This window comes from Miscanthus floridulus, chromosome 4, assembly GCF_019320115.1.
Source record: "Miscanthus floridulus cultivar M001 chromosome 4, ASM1932011v1, whole genome shotgun sequence".
In the NCBI taxonomy this organism is placed as follows: domain Eukaryota; kingdom Viridiplantae; phylum Streptophyta; class Magnoliopsida; order Poales; family Poaceae; genus Miscanthus; species Miscanthus floridulus.
The window spans coordinates 38,403,800-38,425,110 of NC_089583.1; the positions used below are offsets into that span (position 1 = coordinate 38,403,800).

Consider the following 21,311-nt stretch of genomic DNA (forward strand, 5'->3'; position numbering starts at 1 on the left):
TTCCTTATTCTCATTTCTTTGCCCAATTTTAGAATGGCTTGTCCTCTGTTTATTTGCATAGTACAAGCTATAGAATAACATGACAATTATTTTGTGTAAAAAAGATATAGATGTGGATGACTTGGGTTATCATGTTTGCATAAAGTTACTGTGGCATTCATGATGATAAGTTATGGAGTACCAATAGATTTTATGGATCAATATATTCATATCGGTGAAAGTACTGTCATAGAGAGTTTTAAAAGGTTTGTTACACCTATTTTCCGATGTTTGAGTACGCGCAGGCTCCCTGGAGGTTGCTCCCCTACGCAGATGAGGGATCTTGTGCGAGACCCTAAATGTGATGAGAAGGTGGGAGGCGATGCATGAGGGTCTCTCATCTGGTGGGAGTTGATGAGGGATCGATTGGAGAGTTGTTGTATAGTTTGGACCCTCAAAAGTTGGATAGGGGGCTAGATGAGGCTTGGTTGGTGATGCTCTAATAAGGACCTAAGGCCAAGTACTCAAGTTTCATGTTTAACTACGTGTATCAATATGATCTCGATGCGGAAGCTACAAATTAATAGTAAAGCTAAAACTAAGGGTAAAAAATGGTGACCACGCGCGAGTCAATACACCTTGAATTTAATAAGAAGACTAGCTATAAAAAGAATTGAAGTGGACGGTGAAGCGTGGTCATGTTGTTTCATGACGCTCAATAATTTTCGTTTTGTTGCGTGTTTCAGTGGTAATTAAGCTTCCTCGTCAGCAGCAAGCAAGCAACATATGCAGCTTACGTGTGCACGTCCCATCAAAGTCTAGTCACCACTCACCAGTAGGTGCCCATGCATCTCTCACCGTGAGGACCCTGATCAAGAGATGACTAACTCGGCATCGGAGCACTTGTAGGCTGTCCAGCCACAGCCAGTCGTGTCTTTCAAAAACCCTTCTCCTCCAATCTCCCTCCCGCGTCACTCAATGCAACTTTCTCCATACTCCACCCCTCCACCTACTCCCATTAAACAAACATGAAGCCACGCAAGCAAAGGCAGCACCGTGGCTGCTACAAGACGAGCAGGACGATGCTCGCCAGTCGCCGCCACGCTTACGCAAACCACCGCTGCTGCGCTAGCCGCCTCCGCTTCCCCTTCTGCTACCACCAAGCGGATAGCCGCCACACTCGGGAGAGGCCGGATGGCAGCGGCGGTGGGTGATATGGTGTGGGTGCGCATGTTGGAGGAAGGGGTGTTCCGATTCGATGCATTGGAGGCAGCACGTGCCGCGGCGGGGCCCAGCCTCTTGTTCACCGATTCGCGGCGGCGGGAGGTGTCGTGGGAGGGAAGCGACGAGCCGGCGGTTCATCCCGACGTGCGAGGTCATCGGGGCTGTCCAGTAGGTCATCCTCAAGGTACGGTACATATGTGATGTAGGGATGATCATCCTACTAGCTAATGGTTGATGTGAAAAATTAATGTTTTCTGGCCGCAATCGTCGAAAACTTAGAAATCACAAAAAAAAGAAAAAGATGAAACTTGATGAAATGAAATGTGAATAAGATGAAATTTTGCACACACCTTGCCCAAATGATGTGAAGGTTTTCACAAAAATTCACCTTTAAAAGATCAAAGCTGGGTTTTAACAATTTTTAAGAGAGGTTGATTTGAGAGTCCTCATGGGAAATTGATTGAAAGCAAAGCTTACTCATGCATCCCATGTGTCATAGCACTCAAGTGACCAAGATCAACTTCAAAAGCTTTGATCAAAGGTTTCTCAAGAATTCACAAAAAGGATAAGAAAGATCGAGGAAGCTTTGGGGCGTGGAACCAAGATAATAGAAGCTGAGCTTCAAGATATGATTTAGATACATTCCGAGCGTCCCAAAAATTCACAAAAACATACCAAATAATCAGCCAAATCAGTAGCACAAAAACATCCCAAAATGACTAGAAATCACTGAAAAAGAGGCCTCATAATCTAAGAGGTGGTTACTTCTCTCTAGCCTAATCTCTCTAAAACATGGAGTTCTTGGCTAATCCTAAGGAAAATAGCAATGGGCGAAAGGATGGCTAATGGGGATGGGGATCCTGATCTTCCATCAGGTAGAGGTAACTATCGTTATGGCGGAGAATGACACACTGATCTGGCTTCAGATCGAAAGATCAAACCCTGTAATCTTAGCACCACAACTCCTCTGGTTATAAACCAAGACTCGGTTCTGATTGACCTTGCCAAGAAGGCTAACCCCTGCCTATGCAACAAAGAACACAAGCAAGAGCAAGAAAGAAAACAACCAAATTGCAGATAAATGATTAATCTCATAATGTTGGGGGTCTCACAAACTGATGAACGGCGAAACTATTCTTGACAGATTAATCTAAGCAAAACTCAAAACCTAATGGAGGGGTGGTGGCTATTTATGAAGACTCTAGGGTCATGCAAAGACCCCTGGATGCACCCCCTAATGGGCCCAAACACGATACATGGTCCAACGGACCAAAAGACGGTGTTGCAGCACCCTGGCAGATTCTAGATGCTGACTTGTTTCGATGATTCCTATTGATTCCAAAGGGCTTTTGATGTGAGACCACTTGCATTGGCTTCCTTATCTAATTAGCTTTCCATCCATAAGTGGATCATTGAAAACAGAGCCCGGACACGCCCATGTGACCAGTTTTATGACAGACTAGTCCTGGAACCCCACATGGGCTCCAACTTCAGTTGGACTGGGCCTCCAGCTTGTGTTGGTCATCCTTGCTGGTTTTCTCCACCTCTATACCTTTCTCCAAGTTCCTCATGACCCTCTCCTATGTTCCTAAGCAAGATAACATCATTAGGTAGTAGTCTATTCTCAAAAGTATGAAAAGGATAGCTTAAGAACGAGCTCACCTCTAAATTGAGTTGACGCATTCGAGCTCGGGTCATTGGACGTTGCATAACAGTTGAAGGATCAGTGGGTACATCCAAAGGAGTGATGTCCTCATCATCCTCCCCCTCTTGAAACTAAGTTGTCCTCGACTCAAGCTCATCTTCTTCTCCCAAATAAGGTTTCAAATCTGCAATGTTAAAGGTGGAACTAACCCCAAACTCGGGTGGCAACTCAAGTTTGTAGGCATTATCATTTATTTTCTCAATTATCTTATAAGGACCAGCTGATCTTGGCATTAATTTAGACTTATGCAGCTCAGGAAATCTATCTTTTCTCAAATGTAACCAAACCAAATCACCTGGTTCAAGTTTAATTTCTTTTCTACCTTTATTACCAGCAATTCTATACTTTTCATTCATTCTTTCAATATTTGCTTTAGTTGTTTCGTGCAACTTACGAATGAAATCAACACACTCTCTAGCATCACTATGTGTTCTCTCAGTGGTAGGTAAAGGCAAAACATCAATAGGAGCACGAGGGTTAAAACCATACACTACCTGAAAGGGACTTACCTTGGTGGTGGAATGTTCTGCCCTGTTACATGCAAACTCCACATGCGGCAAACACTCTTCCCACATCTTTAAATTGCGCTTCAAAATTGCTCTCAACATGGTGGACAATGTTCAATTCACTACCTTAGTTTGCCCATTAGTTTGGGGATGACAGGTTGTAGAAAACAACAGCTTGGTCCCCAATTTATTCCATAAAGTGCGCCAAAAATGACTCAAGAATTTTGCATCGCGATCTGAAACAATAGTAGAAGGCATACCATGCAAGCGAATGATTTCTTGAAAGAAAAGGTCAGCAATATGAATAGCATCATCGCTCTTATGATAAGGAATAAAATGTGCCATCTTAAAAAAACAATCAACCACCACAAAAATACTATCCCTCCCCCTCTTAGTCCTTGGCAAACCCAACACAAAATCCATAGATATATCAGCCCAAGGAGTAGAAGAAACAGGAAGAGGCATATACAAACCATGTGGGTTCAATAGTGACTTAGCTTTTTGACATGTGGCGCACCAAGCCATGTACCGTTCTACATCTCGCCTCATCCTTGGCCAAAAGAAATGTGTGGATAGCACCTCCTCTATCTTCTTGGCACCAAAATGTCCTATCAATCCACTTCCATGTGCCTCCTGCAACATCAAAAGATGAACGGAGCCAACTGGAATACATAGGCGGTTAGCTCTAAACAAAAACCCATCATTGATCATAAACTTATTCCATGTGCATATTGTTCTTTTATTGATTCAAGCGCATATTGTTCTTTTATTGATTCAAGCCAAAAAATCCGACAATCAAGTTGGGACAGCAAGGTATATCATCTAGACAAAGCATCAGCAATCACATTATCCTTCCCTTTCTTGTGTTTGATAATATAAGGAAAAGATTCAATAAATTCAACCCATTTAGCATGCCTATGATTCAGATTATGTTGAGAGCGAAGATACTTAAGCGATTCATGATCAGAATGAATAACAAATTCTTTAGGCCACAAATAATGATACCGCATCTCTAAAGAACGGACACATGCATACAATTCCTTATCATATGTGGAATAATTCAGAACAGGGCCATGCATTTTTTCACTAAAGTAAGCAATGGGTTTACCATCTTGCATCAAAACACCCCCAATGCCAACTCCACTAGCCTCACATTCTAGCTCAAAAGTCTTACCAAAGTTTGGAAGTTGTAGCAATGGTGCATGTGTGAGCTTGTCCTTCAAAGTGTCAAAGGACTCCTCATGTGCCTTTCCCTAATGAAACACCACCCCTTTCTTCATCAACTCATGCAATGGGGCAACAATGGTGTTGAAATCTTTGACGAACCGGTGGTAGAATCCTGCAAGACCAAGAAAACTCCTCACCTGTGTGACGGTTTGGGGAACCGGCCAGCTCTTTATGGCTTCAATTTTGATCTCATCCACCTCAATTCCCTATGGAGTTACAACATAGCCAAGAAAAAAAACTCAATCCGTGCAAAAGATGCACTTCTCAAGGTTACCAAATAAACGTGCATCACGTAAAGCATTAAAAACAACATGTAAGTGATCCATATGTTCAACAAAAGACTTGTTGTAAATCAATATATCATCAAAGTAAACTACCACAAAACAACCAATAAAAGCTCTTAAAACCTCATTCATTAAGCGCATGAAAGTGCTAGGTGCATTTGTTAAACCAAAAGGCATTACTAACCACTCATACAACCCGAATTTAGTTTTAAACGTTGTTTTCCATTCATCTCCAAGTTTCATTCTAATTTGGTGGTAGCCACTTTGCAAGTCAATCTTGGTGAAAATTATAGAGCCACACAACTCATCAAGCATGTCATCTAGCCTAGGAATAGGATGATGATACCAAATAGTAATATTATTGATGGCTCTACAATCAACACACATACGCCAAGTTCCATCTTTCTTAGGAACCAAAAGTATAGGAACGACACAAGGACTAAGGCTTTCACGTACATACCCACGGTCCAAAAGGTCTTGGACTTGCTGCTGAATTTCCTTAGTCTCCTTAGGATTGGATCGATAGGCAGCACGGTTGGGCAAGGTTGCTCCCAGAATCAAATCAATTTGATGCTCTATCCCTCTCATAGGTGGCAGCCCTGGGGGTATCTTAGCTAGAAAAATTTTCTCATACTCTTGCAAAAGGTTAGTGATAGCAGGAGGCACCGAACTAACAATATCATCAAGCGAAAACATAGCTTGTTTGCATACCAAAGCATAGCAAATATCATCATCAGAAATTTCAGCAAAGTCACATTTTGTTGCAAGCATAACACCACCCTTCAATTTAATCCCCTCGGCCTTAGAAATAGATATCGACTTATCCTTTTTAGGTGGGAGAATAGAATTAGTAACTTGCTGATTTTTAGATTGAACATCATTCAAACTAGCAGCGTGTTCTCTATCAGCTTGTATAATTTGAGCAGGGGTCAAAGGTACCAAAGTAATTTTCTTTCCTCTATGCACAAAAGTGTATTTATTACTTCTACCATGGTGTGTAGCATCATTGTCATATTCCCAAGGACGACCCAATAAGAGTGAATAGGCTTGCATAGGTACCACATCACAATCAACAGAATCAACATAAGAACCAATGGAAAATAAAACTCTGCAAGTTTGTGTTACCTTTCCTTTTCCAGAATCATTTAGCCACTGAATATGGTATGGACGTGGGTGCGGGCGTGTGGTCAAGCCAAGATTCTTGACCAAATCAGAACTCACCAAATTATTACAGCTACCTCCATCAATAATGACACGTGCTCGACAGTTGCTGATGACGAAGAAAATCTAGAACAAGTTATGGCGTTGTAGCTTCTTAGGTTGCTGTACTTTTGAGCTGAGCACCCGCTATACAATGATGCTCCTATAGGCCGCTGTGGCCTCGTCACCAAGGACTTCGCCGCCCTCCTCATCTGTATCTTTGTCTTCTTCATCTTCAATGTCAGAGGTACTAATGTAACCATCTTTTGTAGCAATGTATGCCCACTGACTTGGGTAGTCCTTCTACACATGGCCAATTCCATGGCAGCGATGGCACTGAATGCCTGAAGTGCGTCCCATCAATGCAATGAAGGAGGAACTCCTGGTAGGCACCTACAAAGAATTTTTACCTGAATCCGAAGGTCGTGCAGGAGGTGCCTTAGGTGTAGTGATAACTCCAGAGGCAACTGGTCGCTTGCTCGCTGGTGGAGGTGCCTGAAAAGTGGTTGGCTTGGTTAGCCCTGAAGATAGTGCCGAGCGTGGTGTGTATGTGGTGCTGACCTTGCTCTTGCTTTGTTGTTCATGCCCCTGCAATTCCTTTTCTACAAGCATAGCGAACTGAAACAATTGGTTGATAGTGTGAAATTCTTTATAATCAACAATGTCCTGAATCTCACGCCTCAAACCTGAATAAAAATGACAAATGGAATCTTTGTTCCCCTCCACAACACTACAACACATCAATCCTTTTTGGAGCTCACCATAGTAATCATGTACATATTTCTCTCCTTGTTCTAAACGCATCAATTTCTTACGCAAGTCTCTATGATAAGGAGGAACAAAATGATCACGCATAGCCATCTTAAGTTCTTCCCACGTACCAGGTAAAGCATTCTGTGCAGCTAGCCCATTCCACCAAATAATGGAAAAGTCCTTAAACTCACTAGTAGCTTGTCGAACTCTATGTTGCTCAGGCACAATGTGGGCACTAAACTTTTGTTCTACCGTCATCTCCCAATCAAGATATCCCTCAGCATCATAATGACCCAAAAAGATGGTATTGTGAACTTAATCTTAGCATAAGGATCATCGGTCACACGATGATTATTACCTTGATGGTGGTGGACACCACCCATACCTATCGTGTTACAGTGAATACATCGTCGTAATCTTGCTTGTTGGAAGGCTGCTTGATCTATGTTCCCATTGGCATCATACACCGTGTCTTCTGGCAAGAGACCATCGGTGTTGCTGCCAGAGATGTCATTGTTGACCGCCACAAAGGTTTCCAACTCAGTAACCTTGTCGGTTAGCGTGAAAATTCATTTATCTAATCTCTCCATGTTGTTGCCAATGTTGAGTTCAATGAGTGCATCAGTGATGGACTTCCTGATGGCCTCATTCATTCTTTTTTGGGCATTCTCTATAGTAGCTTATAGTTGCTCTTGGCTGACACACTCATTGAAATCCTTGGGATTATTATCTCCAGTCTGATCATCTCCTGCCATTATAAACACAAAAATAGGAACAAACGGTGTCACTTTTCATAGCAAGTGGAAGCGTCTTACCAAGCTCTTATAAAGTTCTTACCAACACAAGCAGTGGGCGGTACAACCGGTGGCTGGTTCATGATACCTGTGAGGCAGTGGCACTGAGATTGCAAGGGCCTTTTTCTATACTAATCTAAAGAGTTTGTGAAGCTTCGAAGGCACACAAAGAATAATATGTATATTTGGCACACAAGTCAGTAACAGAAAGTAATGCTAAATTATAGTCCAAAGTACTTGTTCTCGTTGCTGGTCTAAAATGTTCCAAGTGCCAGGTGTGTGTCAAACAAGTATGGTGGATAGCAAGAGCAACACGAACAAGGCACCAGACAGCACACGCTAACACAGCTCACTTTGGCCTTCTCTATGTGCTCCTTTAGATATTGTTCCTCTTTTGCCCCTCTCTCTTTTCTATTTTTTTGGATTGTCATTATTTTTTTGGGAAACTTCGACATTTTCTTTTAATTTTTTTGATATTTTTTCACTTAGGAGCACAAAACAAGTAACCACAGAAAAATATGAGTTTAAACAAGTGAAAGGCACAGCCTGTGGAAAATTCAAAAGACATGCTCAAAATTGACAAAAAGCTTGTGACCACGAAAAGAGGATTTTGTGACTAGTTTTTGGCCAAAATAAAATTTTCTGACCCCAAAAAAGCAGGGGATGAACGGATCTAAATTTTTTTCTGATCGATTTTGATATATGGAACGTCAAAATCCGAGTTCGTATGCGAAAGCTAGACCAGTTTTGAGACCTGACTCCGAATTAGAGGACAAAACGAGAACAATACACACAAAATTGGTCATGGCAGCAAGAATTTGATGGAAACGATGGGAAAACACATGAACTGGATTCTAACATGACCTAACCACCAACAAGACCTCGACCAGGATACAAACTCAACACGACGGACTCTAAAACTAAAATGTGCAAATGCAATGGCGTGGAAGGTTCTAGGACAGGAAAAAATAAGTATGGCACTGGACTATGGGACGAATGTGAAATACTCAAAACTAGGGGATAAATGTGAACCTTATGGTATACCTTAGCTCTGAATACCACTTAATGGGGACAGGGATCCCGATCTTCCGTTAGGTAGAGGTAACTATCGTTGTGGCGGAGAATGACACATCGATCCAGCTTTAGATCAAAAGATCGAGCCCTGCAATCTTAGCACCACAACTCCTCTGGTTATCAACCGAGACTTAGTTCCAGTTGACCTTGCCAAGAAGGCTAACCCCTGCCTACGCAATGAAGAACACAAGCAAGAGCAAGAAAGAAAACAACCAAATTGCAGATGAATGATTAATCTCACAATGTTGGAGTTTCACAAACCGATGAACGGTGAAACTATTCTTGACAGATTAATCTAAGCAAAATTTAAACCCTAATGGAGGGGTGGAGGCTATTTATGAAGACTCTAGGGTCATGCAAAGACCCCTGGATGCGGCCCCTAATGGGCCCAAACACGATACACGGTCCAATGGACCAAAAGATGGTGTCGCAGCACCCTGGTAGATTCTGGATGCTGACTTGTTTTGATGATTCCCATTGATTACGAAGGACTTTTGACATGAGACCACTTGCATTGGATTCCTTATCTAATTAGCTTTCCATCCATATGTGGATCGTCAAAAACGGAGCCCGGACGCGTCTGTGTGACCAGTTTTATGTCAAACTAGTCCTGGAACCTGAGATGGGCTCCAACTTCAGTTGGATTAGGCCTCCAGCTTGTGTTGGTCGTCCTTGCTGGTCTTCTCCACCTCTATACCTTTCTCCAAGTTCCTCATGACCCTCTCCTATGTTCCTAAGCAAGATAACATCATTAGGTAGTAGTCTATTCTCAAAAGTATGAAAAGGATAGCTTAAGAACGAGCTCACCTCTAAATTGAGTTGACACATTCGAGCTCGGGTCATTAGACCTTGCATAACGGTTGAAGGATCAGCGGGTACATCCGAAGGAATGATGTCCTCATCAATGGCAGTCTTGGGCAACCACTTTTCTTAATTATAGGGTTATTATATATGTCAATAATGCCCCTAGGTTTAGACTTTAACCACTTAGCCACCAGGGTTGAAACGGTCCAACTTGATTTTCATGAATTGGATGGCCATGAGCCCTTCATGAAGTCGCTTTGTCTGGACACAAGCTCTCCAATGATGCCATGTGCGATCCTAAGATTCTTCCCCTAGTTTCCAAACTCGGAAACCACTCCATCTATTGTTCTGAGGTTGAAACTACCAAAACCCTCCAGGCTACGTAGCCGCTATGCAAAGCCTCTGATGTCAACGCGTGTCCTCCATGTCCTCAGCCCGGTGGTCCACCAAGTGCTAGCAATGCCTTGTCACCTTGACTTGGTCCAAACTCAGCTTAGACACCGATCACAATGTCTTCATCACCATCTTACATGTACTCTTGCTTGATGACATGTCCAAGTGATAGATGTACACAGTCCATTTTCTGGCCATTAGTCCTTTGGTCCAAGCCTCCATGTCAACCCTTCACTCCTCATGATCCATCGTGCATAGACTCCTACTTCACCTTCTCTATTGTCATCAACCGCCTCACTCTCAACACCTATACATCCACAAGACAAGAGACATGTTGCACATACAACTCATACCTTGGTTAGTCACACACACATTTAACCGAAGCTCTGATCACCTCCTAGACAACCACTCATCACTCACACATGGTCATATCTCAACCATGTGTTTGCATAGCGAGGTAGAGCCAGGCGAGCGGTGGCCATAGCCCACCAGGCCATGGCTATGGCCAACCAATGATAGCTGGGGCAGCCAGAGGCCTCCAGGCTTGGCTAGGGTATGCAAGAAGAGATTAGGGAAAAGAAATATTGGGAGAAGTTGCCCCCCAATGTGGATTGGAAGTAACCCTCCACACGTATTTTTTCACACATCAATCGGTTTTTAAGTGCTAAAACATTGGTAGGAGTTAAGATAAGTAGTTGTTGGAGAGAACTTTTTTTCAATTCCGCAAAAACCAAGATTGGAAGTAGGCTTTGAGAAGCATTGCCACACCTAGTTTTAAGGACAAAACTAGATACACACCATATGTGTGCCCAGGAATTCAAATCACACATATAGTTACAAATGAAGGGGTAATATCAAAGATAATGCCTTTATTACATAGTGCATAAATGTTTGTTACAAAAGACATAGTCTTACTTTATAGTGTATACTATAACTCTATTCTTCTGGTGAAGCCTCCAACACCACAGGAATAACCAACTGGTTGATCACAAGCCTAACACCTCTTGGAAAACTCCACTGAAAACCTCCATCTGGTACCCAACCAGGATTTTGCCAAAGTATTGAAATAAAACAAGCGTAAGCTACTACCGCTTAGCAAGTATAACATGAGGGGATGTAGGCTCAAAAGGCTTGACATGGCTGAACTCCGATAAGCACTTTTAGTTGGTCATCTTTTATTATTGATCATAAGTTGCTAAGTTATGCTTAGGCTCCCAAATATGAATAGTTAGAGATATCGTCAATTTTATTCATAACCCAAACCATCCTAGTAACCAACTATTCAGTAAGGGTCCAGGCCGGTTGTATCCATGAGAACGATGGATATACCAATTTTACACTCTGCAGAGGTTGTACACTTTCACCATGAGTCGTGTTGCCCATATGCCCAGATTAATTACTCCCAAAACACTTCCATCTAATTGACACTGCACACCTCTCTTGTTGTTGTAATTGCCTTGCATACAACTTCTTTTCTTGACTTGGATGTCAAGTGTACTGTACCATTCTCACATTGAATAATAGTTGTTCATGGATTTAGCCAATCCATTCCAAGAATTACATCTATGCTTGAAGAATTCAGCACAATCAGATTTGTCAAAAACTCTACCCACTTATTTCAACTCTTACACTAGGACACATTAGAGTAGCTTGCATATCCCCACAAGGTGAGTCAACTAACATTTGTTTCTTCATAGGACACTTTGGTATATTGTGCTCCTTATCAAAATGATGTGCAATGAAGGAATGTGAAGCTCCAGAATCAAACAAAACTGATGCAGGGCTAGAGTTGACTAGACACATGCCAAACACAATATCTAGGGCTTCTTGTGTAGATTCTATCGTCACATAATTGACTCTGCCTTGCACATGAGTCTATTGTTTATGGTTTCCATTGTGGGATTGTTGCTTGTTTGACTTCTTTGGACACTGACTCGCATAATGACCGGGCTCACCATAGCGGTAGCACTTCTTGCCTGAAGAGGGGGTGTTGGGCACACTATCCTTCATTGGAGAGATGATGAGGGGTTCTTGGGGTGGACTCTGGTTCACATACTACTGCTCTTGCTGGTATTGAGGAAGTTGTTGAGGAGGATCAAAATCCCACTGACTAGTTGGTTCCTGGTACCTCTGTTGAAATTCTTACTAGGGAGTGTAGTGGGGGCGTGTGTTGCTACCTATAGATTGGCTTTTAATTCTTCTTTTCTTCTCTTCCATTTCCTGACGCTTGTTCTCAATCAAAATGGCCCTATTCACCAAAGTTTGGAAGTCAGGATACACAACAGTCATCAACTACAGTTGAAGTTCATCATTCAATTCTTTCAAGAAGCATTTTTTATTCTTGGCATAATTAACCACCTCTCCTGGAGCATAATGTGACAGCTGAGTGAATTTGTTATGATACTCACACACTGTCATGGAGCCTTGTTTCAAGTTGAGGAACTCCTCCTCCTTGATCTCCACCAAAGCTTCTAGAACATGATAAGATCTAAAGGCAGTCTTGAAATCTTCCCAACAAATCTAATTTACATCTTTCTCAATCTGAAATAGTCCCCACCAGTCTGAAGCTACTCCTTGAAGTTGACTAGAGGCATAAAGCACTTTCTGATGGTCATTACACTAAGCTATGTTAAGTTGTCGCTCCACAGCTCTAAGCCAGTCATTAGCTTCTAGTGGGTCACTTGCATGAGAGAATGTCAGCAGATGTTCCTTCATAAATTCACCATGCTTGTCCCTTGGTGGTGCTTGATGTGATTTGGTGCATACATTCTGAACATAGGTCTGTAACAATTGAGTCTGTGTCATCATAGATTGCTCTATAGTTAGAGGATTTGGTGGCGGTGGATTAGCATTGGGGGGCATTCCTTCTGGCATCACGTGAAGCAGTTCTCCTAGTAGAAACCATCTATTTGAAACATTTAGCACAATTATTGGTTGTAATCCATGATCCAAAAGTAGTTCACATGACAAAACAATCAATCTAAAATTTTCTGGACGAGAACTATTAGTAATAGTTTAGAAAGACAGCCATATCTCAAGTTCCAGAAATCATATGAAGGCATTCCTTATTAGGCTAGAAAGCTTATGAAATTCTCTACAATTTTTGTATAGACAACCTTGCAAGATTTTGTGGTTAATTTAGTCAGAAATAGAACACACCCGGAATTGTTTAGACTCCTAGATAGTGCAGAAACTTCAACTTGTAGAGGTCATAACTCCCAGACCATAATAGATATGAAGATGATTCTAGTGGCATATGAAAGATACAGAAGTCTTCTTTCATCCACAAAACTTTCATGACTTTTGGGCATCTACCTTTGGAGATATAACCCAATGAACACTGACTACTCAGAAAACAGCACGCCCAAAGACGAGAAAAACCAACCCAACTATCTAATCATTGGTCCTTATGCCTTATCATGTAAACTAAATGAAATTATGAGCATAACCAATAAAATCATTGCAATCATTACAAAGATCCAAATCAAGCATGACCATCAAGACAACCATTCAAACATTAAATGTTCACATTTCAAGCATAAGGGCTCAAAATTCTGCTGCTTCACCTTCATGTTGCGCAAGAATGTGGTAAGTGATACCTCTAAAAGCAACTCAAAGCAAGGATGGAGGTAGGGACAAAATTTATAGCAACTAGGAGGAGATGAACAGCAAAGACAAGTATATAGTATAGGAGAAAATAGCAAGGTTTATAGATCAAGGATTTCATAGCAAATTTTGAACCTTAAAACAACCATTTTCTAACTTGGCTTGTGTCCTACAGTCGACATAGCTCTGATACCACTTTGTCGCACCTGGTTTTAAGGAAAAAATCAGATACACACCATATGTGTGCCTAGGAATTCGAATCACACATATAGTGACAAATGAAGGGGTAATATCAAAGACAATGCCTTTATTACATAGCACATAAATGTTTGTTACAAAAGACATAGTCTTACTTTACAGTGTATACTATAACTCTATTCTTCTGGCGAAGCCTCCAACACCACAGGAATAGTCAACTGGTTGATCAAAAGCCTAACACCTCTTGGAAAACTCCACTGAAGAACCTCCATCTGGTACCCAATCGGGATTTTGCCAAAGTATTGAAATAAAACAAGCGTAAGCTACTACCGCTTAGCAAGTATAACATGAGGGGATGCAGGCACAAAAGGCTTGACACGGCTAAACTGCGGGAAGCACTTTTAGTTGGTCATATTTTATTATTGATCATAAGTTGCTAAGTTATGCTTAGGCTCCCAAATATGAATAGGTAGAGATATAGTCAATTTTATCATAACCCAAACCATCCTAGTAACCAACGATTCAGTAAGGAACCAAGACGCTTGTATCCATGAGAACGACTGATATACTAGTTTTACACTCTACAGAGGTTGTACACTTTCACCATAAGTCATGTTGCCCATATGCCTAGGTAAATTACTCCCAAAACACTTCCAAGGTGAGCAGGCAGGGTACACTACAAAGCTTTTCCCCAGTTGTTCTAATAAGGAGCAGACGCTAAGGATTCCATCTCCCAAGTGTTAAGGAGTCATCTCCAAAAATGGCACTAATACTCATAGCATAGTACACACCCTGGGGATGAGGCCCATACCCAGCCTGGTATGCCCCTCTTGCCCTTTTGGTAAACTACTACAAACTAGAAAGAGCAAGGTACTAGACTAAGACCAGAGCCATGTGGTCCTCACGGTTGTACTGTAAGTCCTTGGTTGACACTTAAAGATGAGTCCTTATGGAGAGAAACTAGAGCACCATAAGAAAAGGCCCAATGCTCTAGCCCCCTTGGTTCCATGTTGCTAAAAAGCATCTTTTAATACCATGTTGCATATATCTTTAATTGTATTCTTTAATCAATATTAGTTTGAGCTAACTAAGCATACTACCCACATGCAAAACCCATAGGTAACTCAAGGACAGGATAATCAATATCAAGGTAAATAGACTCCAAGCGGTTCATTAACATATGCATATGAATTGAGATTGCATTAAAGTGAATAGGTAACAAGGAGCCTCATATTATACTTGCCTTAATTCAAAGTATCGCTGCTGGTCTTGATCTTCAAAGAGTTGCTCTAGATCACCAACACAAAACTCACTATCCACTCAAGATCAAATAGCACCACACAGGCATCCATACATACATGCATAGCAAACGAATATAAGCTAATTAGAACAATACACCAAACAGTAGAAATAGAAGTTAAAAAGGTTTTAAAACTATTCTACGCGATGCTATGAACACGCAGACGCGAGAATCACTCAAATTGGAGTTAAAATGGAGAAGTTATGAATTAAACAAGATTTCCCTTAGTAAAATAATAGATTAAATCTAATCTCAAATTTTAAAAGTTGAAAACATACTTAACAGTAGTATGAACATGTAGATTATGGAATTATGAACCTAACACAAGTTGAACGGATCAAATCGGAGTTAAAATGAAGATTTTAAGGCTAAAACAAGATTAGTGGCAAAAATGTAAATAGATGAAAATGTATTTTGGATCCAAACTAGAAGAAACTACGCTTTTAAAAGAACAAGGCATATTCTAGATTTGCACATTGGACTACGGGTTCTATAACTAAAAATCCGAGGGACTCTTTAACTAAAGTTCAGGGACAACGGGTTAAGATCCAAATAATTGTAAGGGCCTTTTTGCAAAAACAACAAGCGAAGGCGGCACGGACTCTGGCTCGGTTCTGTGACCGGGTCGACGATGAGAGGCAGAAGAGGGCACTAACATGTGGGCCTAGGATGTCAGCGAAACAAGGCAGTCGGCTTGTCATTGAACCGAGGGAGAGAGGGGCGAGTGCCTGCGCGGCTTCGGCCTGGGCCGAGGCGCAGCAGGCCCACGCCATAGAGGGCGAGGGACGGCACTGCTTGCTTGGCCCTACGCGTGGAAATGGTAGATGCGGGCCATGGGGAAGAGGAAGGGAGCTAGGCCGCAGTGGAGAGCAGGCCGATTGGGCCAAAAGAGAGGGAAAGGGGGAGAGTTTTTCCTATTTACTTTTCTAAATTTCCAAAGAAATTTTCAAATCCAAATTCAAATCAATTTGAAGTTTGATTTCAATTCACACAATACAAAATAGTATGCAGCAGCATGAATGCATAAACATGTAGGTGAACCCTATAATTGATTTTAAGTTAACAAAAATTATTATTTTTCTAAGTTTAAATGCTCCTCCTATTAAAAAACAATGCAAATTTTAGGGTGTTACAATTCTAGCCCCTTAAAATGAATCTCGTCCTCGAGATTTGGACGATGCTTACTCAAAAAGCTACGGGTATGTTTTCCTTAGATCCTCTTCTCTTTCCTCTTCTCTTTCCCGTGTAGCATCATCTTCTGTATACCGATTCCACTGAACCTTAAACATCTTTATAACTTGGCTCCTTGTAACCCTTTCTGTCATCTCTAAAATCTTTATCAGAAATTCCTCATAAGTAAGATCTTCCTTAACTATAAGCTCTTCTAACGGTATCTGCTCCTTTGGTATACACAAACATTTCTTTAATTGAGACACATGGAACACATCATGTACACCTGACAAACTCTTGGGCAATTCCAACTGATAAGCTACTTCTCCACATCTCTCTAAGATCATGAAAGGCCCAATATACCTTGGTGCTAACTTTCCTTTCATGTTAAACCATCTCACACTCCTCATAGGTGACACTTTTAGGTAAACATAATCTCCTATTTCAAAAACCAATTCTCTTCTCCGAGTGTCAGCATAACTCTTCTGTCGAGATTGTGCCACTCTCAAGTTATCTCTAATCATCCTTACTTGCTCTTCTGCGTCTCTTAGAACATTTGGTCCGAACACTTGAGTTTCACCCGTTTGATTCCAAAACAATAGGGTTCTACACTTTCTACCATATAGTGCCTCAAACGGTGCCATCTTGAGACTCTTCTATTAACTATTGTTGTAGGAGAACTCAGCGTAACACAAACTCTTATCCCAACTCATGCCATACTACAAAGCACAAGCTCTCAACATATCCTCTAAGATCTAATTGGTTCTCTCTGTTTGTCCATCACTTTGTGGATGATAAGCCAAGCTAAAGTTCAACTTAGTGTCCATGGACTCATGCAATTTCTTCCAAAAGTGTGATGTAAACTGAGTATCTGTATCTGACACAATCTTCTTAGGAACTCCTTGCAAACGTACTATCTGTTGCATGTATAATTCTGCCAACTTTGCACCCGTATATGTAGTCTTGCCCGGTATGAAGTGAGCAACCTTAGTCAATCGTTCTACTATTACCCAAATTGAGTCATAACCACTATGTGTTCGTGGTAATCCAACAATAAAATCCATACCAACTTCTTCCCACTTCCACTCAAGTATCTTCATAGGTTGAAGTAAACCTGCTGGTCTTTGATGTTGTGCCTTAACTCTCTGACATGTGTCACATATTGCTACATACTCGGCCACATCTCTTTTCAAACCATACCACCAGTACTTCTCCTTCAGATCTAGGTACATCTTAGTACTACCTGGATGGATAGAGTATGCTGAGTCATGAGCTTCTCATAGAATCATCTCTCGAATGGACTTTATCTTTGGCACACATATTTTCTTTCCAAACCACACTGTTCCCTGATCATCCAATCAAAAACCCGGTGCTTTGCCAATTGTGATATGTTCTACTATCTCCTTGATTTTCTCATCTTCCAACTAACCCTTGTGGATCTCTTGTTCAAGTGTAGGTTCCACTTCCAATTCCATCGCATTAGCATCTATTCCCAAATTAAGATGCTCGAATTCAGCATTTAACGCCTTAGATAATTGTGTCACTAGAGCTGCATTAGCATAGCTCCTTCGGCTCAGAGCATCAGCTACAACATTTGCCTTGCTATGGTGATAATGTACCTCTATATCATAGTCCTTGATTAGCTCTAACCAACATCATTGCCTCAGGTTTAGCTCTGACTGAGTAAAGATATACTTCAAACTCTTGTGGTCTATATAGATGTCACACTTATGCCCAACAAGATCATGTCTCTAGATCTTCAATGCATGAACCACAGCTGCTAACTCCAAATCATGGGTTGGATAATTTAGTTCATGCTTCCTTAGTTGCCTATATGCATAAGCCACTACTCGTCCTTCTTGCATAAGAACACAACCTAGACCAAGTCGAGATGCATCACAGTAGATGGAGAAACTCTTGTTTAGATCTGGTAGTACCAGCATCGGAGCTATAGTCAACCTTTTCTTCAACTCTTCAAAACTAGCTTGGCATTGCTCAGTCCATACAAACTTAGCATTCTTCTCAAGTAGTGATGTCATAGGCTTGGCAATCTTAGAAAAACCTTCAATGAACCTCCGATAATATCCGACCATTCCTAGGAAACTTCGGACTTCACTTACATCCTGAGGTGGATTCCAACTCAACACATCACTAACCTTCTTAGGATCCACAACTACTCCACCATTAGAGATAACATGCCCAAGGAAAGCGACTTCCTTCAGCCAAAACTCGCACTTGCTTAGTTTAGCATACAATTGATGTTCTCTAAGTTTCTGCAGAACTAATCTCAAATGCTCTTCATGTTCTGCCTCTATTTTGGAGAAGACCATAATATCATCAATGAAGACCACAACAAACCTATCGAGATACTCCATAAACACCTTATTCATCATATACATGAAGGATGCAGGGGCATTAGTCAATCCAAAAGACATAGCCGTGTACTCATATAATCCATACCGAGTAGTAAAGGCAGTCTTGGGAATGTTCGATGAACGAATCCTCAACTGATGATAACCAGAGCGAAGATCAATCTTGGAGAACACACAAGCACCTCGTAATTGATCAAACAGATCATCAATTCTAGGCAAAGGATACTTATTCTTGATGGTTGCCTCATTAAGAGAGTGATAATCCACACACATCCTCTGTGTACCATCTTTCTTATCAACAAATATAACTAGGCTCCCCATGGTGAAGAACTAGGATGTATAAAACCTTTATCCTGTAGCTCCTTTAACTATTTCTTAAGTTCTTCTAGCTCATTGACTCCCATCCGATATGGTCTCTTGGCTATAGGTGCAGTTCCAGGCAAAAGCTCAATAATAAATTCAATATCCTGATCTGGCGGCATACCCGGCAAATCATTAGGAAAAACATCTAGAAACTCATTAACAACCATGGTCTTATCTATGGTTGCACGTCCCATCTGATTGACACTGCACACCTCTCTTGTTGTTGTAATTGCCTTGCATACAACTTCTTTTCTTGACTTGGATGTCAAGTGTACTGTACCATTCTCACATTGAATAATAGTTGTTCGTGGATTTAACCAATCCATTCTAAGAATTACATCTATGCTTGAAGAATTCAGCACAATTAGATTTGTCAAAAACTCTACCCCACTTATTTCAACTCTTACACTAGGACACATTAGAGTAGCTTGCATATCCCCACAAGGTGAGTCAACTAACATTTGTTTCTTCATAGGACACTTTGGTATATTGTGCTCCTTAACAAAATGATGTGCAATGAAGGAATGTGAAGCTCTAGAATCAAACAAAACTGATGCAGGGCTAGAGTTGATTAGACACATGCCAAACACAACATCTAGGGCTTCTTGTGTAGATTCTATCGTCACATAATTGACTCTGCCTTGCACATGAGTCTATTGTTTATGGTTTCCATTGTGGGATTGTTGCTTGTTCGACTTCTTTGGACACTGACTCGCATAATGACTAGGCTCACCACAACGGTAGCACTTCTTACCTGAAGAGGGGGTGTTGGGCACACTATCCTTCATTGGAGAGTTGATGAGGGGTTCTTAGGGTGGACTCTGGTTCACATACTGCTGCTCTTGCTGGTATTGAGGAAGTTGTTGAGGAGGATCAAAATCCCACTGACTAGTTGGTTCCTGGTACCTCTGCTGAAATTCTTACTGGGGAGTGTAGCGGGGGCGTGTGTTGCTACCTACAGATTGGCTTTTAATTCTTCTTTTCTTCTCTTCCATTTCCTGATGCTTGTTCTCAATCAAAATGGCCCTATTCACCAAAGTTTGGAAGTCAGGATACACAATAGTCATCAACTGCAGTTGAAGTTCATCATTCAATTCTTTCAAGAAGCATTTTTTATTCTTGGCATAATTAACCACCTCTCCTGGAGCATAACGTGATAGCTGAGTGAATTTGTTACGATACTCACACACTGTCATGGAGCCTTGTTTCAAGTTGAGGAACTCCTCCTCCTCGATCACCACCAAAGCTTCTGGAACATGATAAGATCTAAAGATAGTCTTGAAATCTTCCCAACAAATCTGATTTACATCTTTCTCAATCTGAAATAGTCCCCACCAGTCTGAAGCTACTCCTTGAAGTTGACTAGAGGCATAAAGCACTTTTTGATGGTCATTACACTGAGCTATGTTAAGTTGTCGCTCCACAGCTCTAAGCTAGTTGTCAGCTTTGAAAGCATCTAGGCCCCTAGTTGGATTTCGGTGATTAATGTCAATACAAGATTACTATGACTAACATGTGTTTTGCAGAGGCAATTAAGTTAGGTCATGGTAATGGAGATCGATTGGGCAATCGAGGTTGTCATGCCCCTACGATGGAAATCATTTCGGTTTTCAAAGGATGGACGACAAGGTTAAGGATAACTAGTTCTAAGTGTCGATTGATGTTGGAGAGACACTTAGAGTAGTTTAGGACTTTGTTTTTTTCCTTTGGTCGTACTATGAAGGGGGGTATGAACGGGTAGCTTGACCAAGTTGAGTCTAGTGAGTTAGGTGTGGTGCACACTTGTTAAAACTAGCTCTAGGTAGCTCCTATGAATGCCTAAGATCCTTTGGAGCAAACTTCATTCACATATGTTCGGAAGTTGGAAGTGAATGGAGGGTCAAATACTGACCGGACGCTGGCTCCGGTGCGACCGGACGCTGGCCGCAGGGTTCGGTCAGTTCATTTGACCGAGAAGATCAAGTCTGGTGTGACCGGACGCTGGGAGGTCATGTGACCGGACGCTGAGGGCCAGCGTCCGGTCAACTCCAGTAAGGGTCCAGACTTGGAAAAGTGTGACCGGACGCGTCCGGTCAGTGTGACCGGACCCTGAGTATCCAGCGTCCGATCGTTTACAGTAAGCATCCAAGAGCGACCGGACACGTCCGGTCGGTACTGACCGGACCCTGACAGCGTCCGGTCATCACTTGAATGCTGGTTCGCGGGTTGAACTGACCGGAGCGTCCGGTCATCACGATCGGAGCGTCCGGTCATCCCGCAGAAGCTCATAACGGTTAGTTTTTCAGGCTGGCTTATAAATAGAAGCTCCACTCGTGAGTGGAGTATCTTTTGCTCATTCCAACAGCTGAGAAACACGTTT

General features: G+C 41.7%; 1 pseudogene; it reads left to right on the forward strand.

The window, feature by feature from the left end:
* The first annotated feature begins 1,173 nt into the window (after positions 1 to 1,173).
* Positions 1,174 to 21,311, forward strand: part of LOC136548406 (uncharacterized) — a 95,670-nt pseudogene continuing 75,532 nt past the window's right edge.